General features: G+C 53.7%; 1 long non-coding RNA gene across 1 annotated transcript in view; it reads left to right on the forward strand.

The window, feature by feature from the left end:
• Positions 1 to 931: 931 nt before the first annotated feature.
• LOC122221376 overlaps positions 932 to 9,386 on the forward strand; it is a 16,198-nt gene continuing 7,743 nt past the window's right edge. The window contains exons 1-3 of the long non-coding RNA XR_006203177.1: positions 932 to 1,062; positions 1,668 to 2,171; positions 5,851 to 6,070. This is a non-coding gene — a long non-coding RNA (uncharacterized LOC122221376). The remainder of the gene's footprint in view (positions 1,063 to 1,667; positions 2,172 to 5,850; positions 6,071 to 9,386) is intronic.

A 9,386-nucleotide genomic window follows, 5' to 3' on the forward strand; every position in this document is an offset into this window, starting at 1 on the left:
TTTCCCAAGGCCACACAGCTATTAGTGGCAAAGACAGGACCAGTGCCTAGATCTAACTTTCATCTCTCGCCTGTCTGAAATTCCATAGCCCACGATCACTTAGGAATTTTCATCTCCTTTGGAACTGTCTTTCATTAGATCCGTACCGGGAGTCCCGGAGTCCAACACTGGCCCTTCAACCTGATGACAGCCAGAGATTAGAGCCAAAGGTGGCTGTCACAGAGGTGACAGTTCTCCTTCCCTGCCCCTCCGCCATAGGAAACCGAGCTTGGCAAATCTTGACTTCTCTGTAGTGCCGTTTGGGTTACCAAATCTCTGCACGTTCTACTTCTGAGGATCTGAGAGGATGTCTTAGCTCAGGCTGCTATAACAAAATACCATGGCCAAGGCGACTTATAAACAACAGCCATTAATCTCTGTCAATTCTGGAGGCTGGGAAGTCCAAGATCAAGGTGTTGGCAAATTTGGCTCCTGGTTGAGGACACAGTCCTGGCTTGCAGACAACTGGATGCCACGCTGGGTCCTTACATGGTAGCAAGAGAAAGCTCTGGTCTGTCTGCTTCTTTGGGCACTAATCCCATGATGGGGTCTCCACCCTCAGGACCTCGTCTCAACCTAATTACCTCCCGAAGGCCACGCCTTCTAATACCACCACATTAAGGCTTAGGGCTTTCGCATATGAATTTGGGTGGTGGAGGACAGATTTTGTCCATAACAGGAGATGTCAGCTCTTGCATCCATAAGCGGCAGAGTGTAGAGCCCGGGTCTCTGTGCCTCAAGGATTTGGTGGAGTAAATGCTGCCATCCAAGGGACAGAAAGTGAAGCCTGAAGTGCTGAGTGCTAATGCTGACGGCAGACATTGAAATAGGAGCACGGTGCCTTTAAGAAGGATGAGGGCACATCTCTGGGGTGGAGCCCGGCCCAGTTACCCAAGCGCTTGGAAGCTGCTAGGACCTGCCCTTGTGGAGACCAGGCCTTGCGGTTCTGGTTTGCAGTCCGGGCACCGCTCGGGGCCCCGCTCCCCTGCTTCCCGGCTGCCACACGACTCAGCATTGGCACCGGTGAGAGCCCTCCCACCCACACACCCACGAGCTCTCTGTGCCGTCTTTCCAAGCCCAGCGCTGACGGCTGTCATTTCCAAACTCTTCTCCAGGCCTTTCTTCTTCCTTTCAAGTTCAGGCCCTTCTCTTCTCTGTTTAAGATCAGCTTCCCCACATTTTCCCTTTCCTGCCGGTGCTGGGGGAGCAGCTGAAAGTAAGGAAGAAAGCTGGTTTTCTAGGCTGACCTCCCCTGATGAAGATGAGGCCCCCAGGCTGCTGGCTGAGCGCATGCTTTGAAGTGTGTGTGTGTGTGTGTGTGTGTGTGTGTGTGTCCTGAGCTGGAATCGATGGCTCTCTGGAAAGGAGCAAGGTGTCCAATGCCTACAGTATTCCGGGTGCACATAGTAAGTGCTCAGTACAGCACCAACCGGCAAGGATTAAGAAACGCAGAGTAAAAGGGGCTCCTGGGGGGCTCAGCTGGTTGAGCATCCAACTCTTGGTTTCAGCTCATGTCACGATCTCACGGTTGTGACCCTGAGTCCCATGTCGGGCTTTGTGCTGAGCGTGGAACCTTCTTAAAATTCTCTCTTTCTCTCCCTTGTTCGCATGCTCTCACTCTCTGAAAGGAAGAAAAGAAAAAAGAAAGAAAAGAGAAGAAAAGCAGAGTAATGGAAGGAGGAGGACTGGCCTGGGGAGTGGAGACACCTGGCTTCTCTCTCCAACTCCACCTGTAGCTTGTTCACAGCCCCTCGGTGTGGCTAAGCAGCCTCACTCTGTAAGAGGCAAACAACCCCATCTCACCTCCTCCAGCTGCCACAAGACCAAGTGAGAGGCGTGATGAGACCTGTTCTTCCAAGGACCAGGGGCAGAATCAAGATGGGTGGAAGTTACAAGGAGGCAGATTTCAGATCAAAATCAGGAAGACATTTCCATTTACCAAAGTCCTTTCTACAGATTCCTAATCACCCAGAAAGCATTCTCCTCTGGGAACCAGTCGAGCAGCAGACTGGTCATCTGGCAGTGATCCTGCACGAGAGGGACTGAACCCTGAGCCATAAGGCCCCTTTGAAATGGGACAGTCTGCATGTTGGTTTATGTGGAAGGGCTTTGGGAAGAATCAATGTGAGGCTGTAAGTATGTCGATTTTTCCGTGCCGTTTCCAGAAGGCTGGCCAAGTCTTGGGATGGGAGTTGGGTACTAAAAGCCAGGGAAGAGCAAACTGGCAGCCTGGGTTCTGACGTCACAGAAATGCCCTGCCGTTTTCAGCGGCACCTTTTGAGTCGAGAGCTTCTGTGTCTGCAAAGCGCATTGATGGAAGGCACAGGCCCTTCCTGCCTAGGGTCCCAGTGGGCTGACTCCAGTGGGAGTCACCTCCCCGCCCCGCAGAGCCCAGGACTTCCCTGGCTGTACCCAGAGTCGCACAGGGAGGAGGGCGATGGTAGGGAGGGCCACTCAGCGTGGTGCGCCCTCAAACATGAAATCTGACTTTGCGAAGCTGGTAAGAGATCAGTCTGCCCTGCCCTCCTGGTGCTTCTTAGACTGTGATCAAAGGAAACCTTTTCTCCCACCTCTTTCAAAGCCTACCCTTCAGCTCCGACACTGAGAACGTGTTCCACTCTGTAGTGGTCCCTTTGGTAGGATTCTGCTCCAATGGGTAAGAATTGACCAAGTGCAGAAGGCCAATTTTGGCGGTGGGCTTCTGCCGCCAGTGCCCCCCTCAGGAGCCCCTGCTCTACTCCCCACCGTCCACACCCTCCGGTGTCTGCCTGCCTGTCTCCCATGCAGGGGAGACCATCTCCTTTGACTTGGGGAGGATAAAATGTTTTTGGTAGGGAAAACCAAAGATGAAGGGGATATCAGACATCCCTTTTTTTTTTTTTTTAAGCTGGTCCTGTAGACTGGTGGAGAACCCAGCTTGGGGCAGGGGTGGGGAGGGAGGGCAGAGCCTTGGGGCTGAAGGAGATGGGTCAGGAAACCTGAACACAAGTGTAACTGCTCTTTGGGGCTCAAAAGAAGATGCATGGCTGGGGGGGGGGGTGGGTAGGGTGAAAGGGTCCCAGCCCCCTCTGGTGCCCTGAGGTCCAGACAGATTAGGGACATCTGAGCCCTCCCCGGCCACTGATATGCCCACTGGGGATACCGGCAGGGGAGCGGGGCACCACAGAAAAACATTGGGAGCCCTTGGGAGGTAGGGGAGGGGGGAGGAAAAGCCCAGGCTGGTTTGAGAAGCAGTTAAGGAAGGAGAGTAACCAGAGTGGAACACAGATTTGGTTTCATTAGGGTTTTGTTGTTGTTGTTTGGGTTTTTTATGTGAGAGTGGCAGAAACGTGTTTACAGGCTGAGGAGGAACTCACAGAAAGGCAGAAGTTGAGCAATCAGGACAAGGGAGATCATTGATGGATCAAAGATACAGGGAGGGCAGGAAAACAGGAGATGGGAGGGGAAAGGCAGGAGAGAGGTGGGGGCCCAGCGCCGGCCTTTATTCCACTACGACCTGGAAGGGAAGGTTGCTCACAGCCCCGTCTGCGGCCAGGGTCTTGGGGAAGTGGGAAATGGTCGCTTTGTGAGGCTGAGGGGCCTCTGGGCCCCCCGCCCCGGTGTAAGCCTCAGCTGGGAACAGGGGACACGAGGGGAGATGGCCAGAGAATCACAGGTGGGCCTGGAGAGTGTAGACATTCACCTACCCAGGTGGAGGGGCTGGGGGAGGCTGGTCTGAAGACCCAGGACACCCTGCTCTGGCTCTGTGCCTAAGGCTGTAATGATAGGACGTTGGGCACACTGGAAACTTCGGATTTCCACTGACTGCTTGGTGGAGCCAGTGGAAACTCATTTGCTGGCTGAGGAGCTGATGAAGGTGGGGAAAGCTGGCTAGAGACTCACCGCTGTTCTTGGGAAAAGCAGAGCCTGTTATCAACGGCACTACCGTCTGCCTGGAAGAGCAGATATTCAAGGCAAAGCAAATTGCCCACGGCCCATCAGATTGTTCCCTGGGGAGGCAGTGGCCAGCGGAAACGATGCGAATCCGATGTTCAGGAGCCCAGCCTCACTGTGCCTCTGACAGCTGTGGGACTTTGTTGAGGTGGTTGCAACCTCTGGCCTCGGTTTCCCCCTTCTTCTCGGGGGTATATTTCTGGCCAGCTGGGAGGGAGGGCAGCTCCACGTCATCGAGCGAGGGAGCAGCTTCAGAGGAGTTAGACCTTTCCAGAAAGTTCAGGAAGAGCGTCAAGAGCGAGGTTCTCCCCTCCTCTCCCCACCCCACTGGAAGCACAGATATCCCAGTCTGTGTCCCCATCACACGCAGCCTCCCGTCTGCCCCTTGTCGCGTGCCCCAGCGCTTGCACAAGCTTCTGTTGCTGCTGTCCCCAGCCCGGCTCCCAGGGCCGCTCCGAGCAGGCTGTGCTCACTGGTGCGGTGGCTGCACCCAGGACAGAACCAGAGCGGCCCCGACTCACTGGCTGCAGGCAGCTTGTTCTCTGCCCCCTACGGAGACTGGGATTGATTTAGCCTGTTTCCGTGGCAGCACCAGCTGCATCTGCTTCCCCAAGAGGCTGAGTGAGTCACGGCCACCCACGCTAACCCTTGGCACAGCACAGCCCCGCCAGGAGCACGGATAGTAAGTCAGCAAGAAGATGGCAGGGCACTTTGCACCGTCTTGTGGCTGGGTCCCAGGTCTGGTGCAGATAGTGCACTGGGCGCAGGGCCCTGGGCAGGGCTCACCCACCCAGAAACCTGGCAGGTCTGCCCATGAGAGAAGTTAGAGAGCGGCTTCAACTGACTCCAGAGGGGCCCATCTTGGCGGCGGTCAGCAGCTGCAAGGCCTTATGGGAGAACACTGCAAGTTTTCAGACTCTCAGTCCAGTGCTCTTTCCATTATCCAATGACCCGCTTTCAAACGTGTTTTTCACAGCCACCTCTGCACCCAGATCGGCCCCAGGTTCCTTCTGGCTCCCATCCGGGGCCTGCCTTGATGACACACATCTGCCCTTCCCTCTGGTCAGCAGCCCTCAGCCGGGACTCAGGCAAATTCTCAGCCCCCACCCCGGATGTACTGCAGCAGAAACTCTGGAGGTGAGGGCTGACAGTCTGTGTTCCCACCGGCCCTCCAGGTGGTGCAGATGCCTGCCGAGTTTGATCACCCCTGGTCTAAGAAATGGGTCTGAAGCAGTGTCTTCTTGACCCCAGGAGGAAGGGAGCGTTTTGGTCCCTATCTCTGTCCTCAGAGCACAGCTGCAAGGGTCTCTCTGTTTTGTGTGAGCCACACTGGGGGGCTTGGGTAGGCAAAGACCCCAATGGCTCCAACTCTGGGGTCCTAGAGTTTTCCTAAATCATGTCCTTCTTCTAGATGGTTTGTGTCCCATGGTGAGAAACTGGTGCTGTTTTTCCTTTGTGGAAAAGGGCAGCACTACCTTCCTCACCGGGCAGAGGACCTCGCGGGGAGAAGGGAGCCCACCCATTGGAAATGAACAACCCTGCCATGGTGGCCAGGCCCAGGACCTGCAGAAGTACTTTCCCGAAGAGCTGAGGGATTCCAGCTGAGGCAAAAGCCCAAAAACACTTACTGAAGTGCATTACTTTTTGGTCTATCAGCCGCCCCCCACCCTTTTTTTTTTTAATGATTTCTGATCACCTCTGTGCCGGACCCAATAAAGGACCCAGTGGCCTGAACTTCAAAGAGCTTACAGGAGGGTGGGAGCATTAGAGTAGTTTAGGTCGTGCCCAGGGAGCAAAAACCCCCAAAGTCTCAGTGTCTTAACATAACAAAGGCTTATCCTGCAAATGATTCCTATGAAGGTCTGCTCTGCTCCACAGAATCGCTCAGGGGCTCGGACTTCTGGCTACCTTGGTCACTGCAGCAGGAGGAGAAAAAGCTGGAGGGGGGGTCAAGCACCCGCCCAGAAGTGAATCCCGGCACTTCTGGCATCTCACCAAACAGAATTAGTCACGTGGCCCTGCCTAACCTCAAGGAGGTGCATGCAGGAAGCATATGCAGAAAGGAGAGAAAAATGGATAGAGTCTGACATTATGAGACGTAAGTACATGGAGAAAGACCGCTCATTTATTCATTTGCTTACTCTTCAATCAATCTTGACAGACTGTTTACCACACATCAGGCATCTGGCCAGACCCTGGGGATAGCGTGTCCCCAGGGCAGCTGGTCTCCCGCAATCCAGGGAGCGCCATTAACATTGTATTCTGCAGGAATAGCTCCCCCCCCCCCAGGTTGTGTGACACAGGACCCCTGCTTTGATTCTCTTTGTTTATGTTCTGTCATTATCATCTGTCTTCCACACCAGAAAGAAAACTCTGAGAGCAGGGATTTTTATCTGAGTTGCTCGCTGCTCCATTTCTAGAGCTGAACACAGTGCCTAGGGGGGCTTGGTCAGTACTCGTTAAGTGAATGATTCAATATGGATCATTATTAACTGTTTCCCACCAATCCCTGCCTTCGAGGAGCTTACGATCTGTGTCAAGAGTGGTATAAACAATTGACTAAAGTATAAAAAGAAGTTTCAGGGCAGATTGTGAGTGAAACACGTGTCAGGTAAAAGCTGGGCTATATAGCTTGGGGACACAGAGAGGCAAAAGGTCATTTGCAGCACAGGTGAGGTCAGGGAAGCTGGCAGATGAAAAACAAAGGTGCAGGGAGGTCAAGGGGCCCGACAGAGGGTGGGATGCAAAGCGGGTGGGAGGACCCTGCCATACCTCTTGGTCTGGGGTTTTCTCTTCTCCCCACATTAGTAACTGGAATCTTTATGCAGCAGTTTGGTTTTCTAATAGCCTCCGTGTGGAACCACAGCTTCTCAGGAAGGCTCCAAGCCCCCCAGGCTCAGAATTTGGTTCGCTTTCGGAGTTTCCTGCCCATCTGGCAGGAGAGGGGGGATCATCTAGCCCTCCCTGCCCTGCTCTGCCTCAAAGCACTTTCCCCCACGCCTGCTGCCCAGACAGCCTCCCAGAGGCAGTAGCCAGCCAGAGGGGCATCTGCGGAGAGGCTGGGAAGGCTCCACCTCAGCAAGGCTGGCCAGAGGATGGTTGAGCCAGAACCTTCCCTGCAGGCGAAAATGGGGTTCATTGTTTTCACTTGAGCTCGCAGTGAAAACAGTGACAGAAGCTTCCCATCTGGCTTCCAAAGCACTTTTGAAGCCATTCTACCTACAGCAAGTCCATTAATTTTACAGGGGCTCTAAAGACAGGGCACTTTCCGCCATTCAGGCTTTGTCACTCCATCCCCACGGCTGTCTCCCTCCTGCTTCTCTGCCCTTTCCTCTCTCGCCTGCCCTCCTTCCCTCCTGCAAACCTCTCCCTGACCAGCAGGCAAACATTGCCCGAGGGCCTGCTCTACATCAGGCCCCTGCTTGGTGTTGGAGATTTCTGGAGGAGCAGGACAAAGGCAGAACGTCAGGGGGAACTTCCTGTGAATGGCTGTGGCCCAACCACCACACCTGCCCGTGATGCCTGCTTTCACCTGTTCCACCTTCTGCCCGCTCCCTCTCACAAAACACCTGCCTTCCTCGGATTCCCCATGTGCACCACGCAGTGAGCCAAGAGTTCGAGTGCATTCTTTCCTTTCATTTTTCACATCAGGGAGATTCTATTCGTACGGCCATTTCCTAGATAGAGAGATTAGGGCTCAAAAGGTTATAGAAACTGTCCAAGGTCCCACAGCTAAGAAATGCCCAGCTGGGGTCCCTCCCAGTTTCTTACTGTGCCGCGCTGTCTCCACCAAAACTCGGCAGTTGACCGTCTACGCTCAGAAAGAACAGAGAAATGGCTAGAACTTTAGCATTATCTCTACCACCCCTTCCTTTTGAGAGTTAGCTTAAAAAAAAAAAAGTCTAGTGATTTTTTTTTTTTTCCCCTAAAGACCAGGGATTAGAGATCAATGTCTCCTCATATTCCTGGCGTTTTAAAACCTGGATGTTTTGACCATTTCTCTACCCCCTAGACAGTAGGAGAAGCCTTTCTGACCCTGCCACTTTAGCTTTCTGGTCCGACACAAGGGCTGTGGCCTCTGCCTCAGAACTCATTCCTGGAGTTCCAGAAACTGCACGGGGCCTGGGCTGTCTTTTCACATCTTCGTTGGGGGCGCGGGGGGGGGGGCAGTTCGATGGTCTGAGAGGTGACTGGCACTGCTGGTCTACTGGCAGGCTTCACTCGTGTCCTCTTTTCACCCCATCATCCCCTAGGAAGGGCAGGAAGTGGCAAAGACCCCCGTGGAGGTTTCTGAAGGGTCGCCTCTGGGAAAACGGGAAACCCTGGAGGGCCGACTACGGGTTGCCGTGTGATTTGTACGTTGCGTGTGGTCTTCAAGCCTTCTCATAAACTAGCCAAATATCTACAGCTGGATCCACAGCAAGATTTAGTTATTGTGGTGTTTGAGGCTGTCAAGTCTTGATTTGATTTTGGGGTCATATTTCACCACGCTAACCCGCTCCAGCCATCTCCAAGTCCCTACCCCAGAAGTATGGGGAGAAGAGGAAGTTGGGGGGGAGGGGGGAGTAATGACTCCCCAGGTGGTCTTTTCGTGTCACCCAGCTCTCCCAGACAGTTTTGGTGCTGACTGTCTCCGGGGACACTGACTCTCCCCCCTTTCTTCTCATTTCACTCCTCCATCAGTACTCTGCAAAACCTTCACACTGAGCTTTGTCTCAAACATAGCCTTCGGAGCAATAATCAGGCCTCCATTAACTACAGCAGAAAGGGGGACAGCTGTGGAACTAAAGGCATGCATCTGGGGATCCAGGAAGCATTGGGGAACCCACCAGCACCTGGTGAAGCTTGGGACCCGGGCCAGGTACAGGGTAAGGACCCCAGCACCTAAAGAGTCCGGTTCTAGAAAGACTGAGTTACTGAGGCAGGCTACCAAAGTGGGGACTCATGTGGTACAGGGTGAAGAACATTACCCAGCTTTAGCAGTCCAGGCAGGGATTTGTTATCACATCCATGGCTTGTTTTCTAGAGATGAGGCTTAATAATATCTGAGTCCCAGAAGCAAGAGTAACTCTATGCTAAGTGGCAGGAAATTAAAGTTGAGCCATTGACATCTCTCCAGCTAAAGTCAGGCATACCAGACCCATGATTTTGTCTGCCCATCTCCCCCCATCCCACCCCACCCCACCCCACCCCACCCCCAGGTGGTGAACCCTCTGCTCAGTTACCTTCCCCCCCCCCCCAACCCCACCTAAGCATGGCTTCTACAGAATCATCAACTGTTTTGTATAACATAACCTTTCCCCCTTGGCCCCAGTTAACCAGTCCAAGGGAACATCTGACCAAAGATAGGCCGACAAGCGCCCTTCCTAGAGATATTTAACTTGGGAAGCATGGTGACTTCAGTAGACCCCATC

The sequence above is a fragment of the Panthera leo genome, chromosome B3, assembly GCF_018350215.1.
Source record: "Panthera leo isolate Ple1 chromosome B3, P.leo_Ple1_pat1.1, whole genome shotgun sequence".
NCBI classification, from domain to species: Eukaryota; Metazoa; Chordata; class Mammalia; order Carnivora; family Felidae; genus Panthera; species Panthera leo.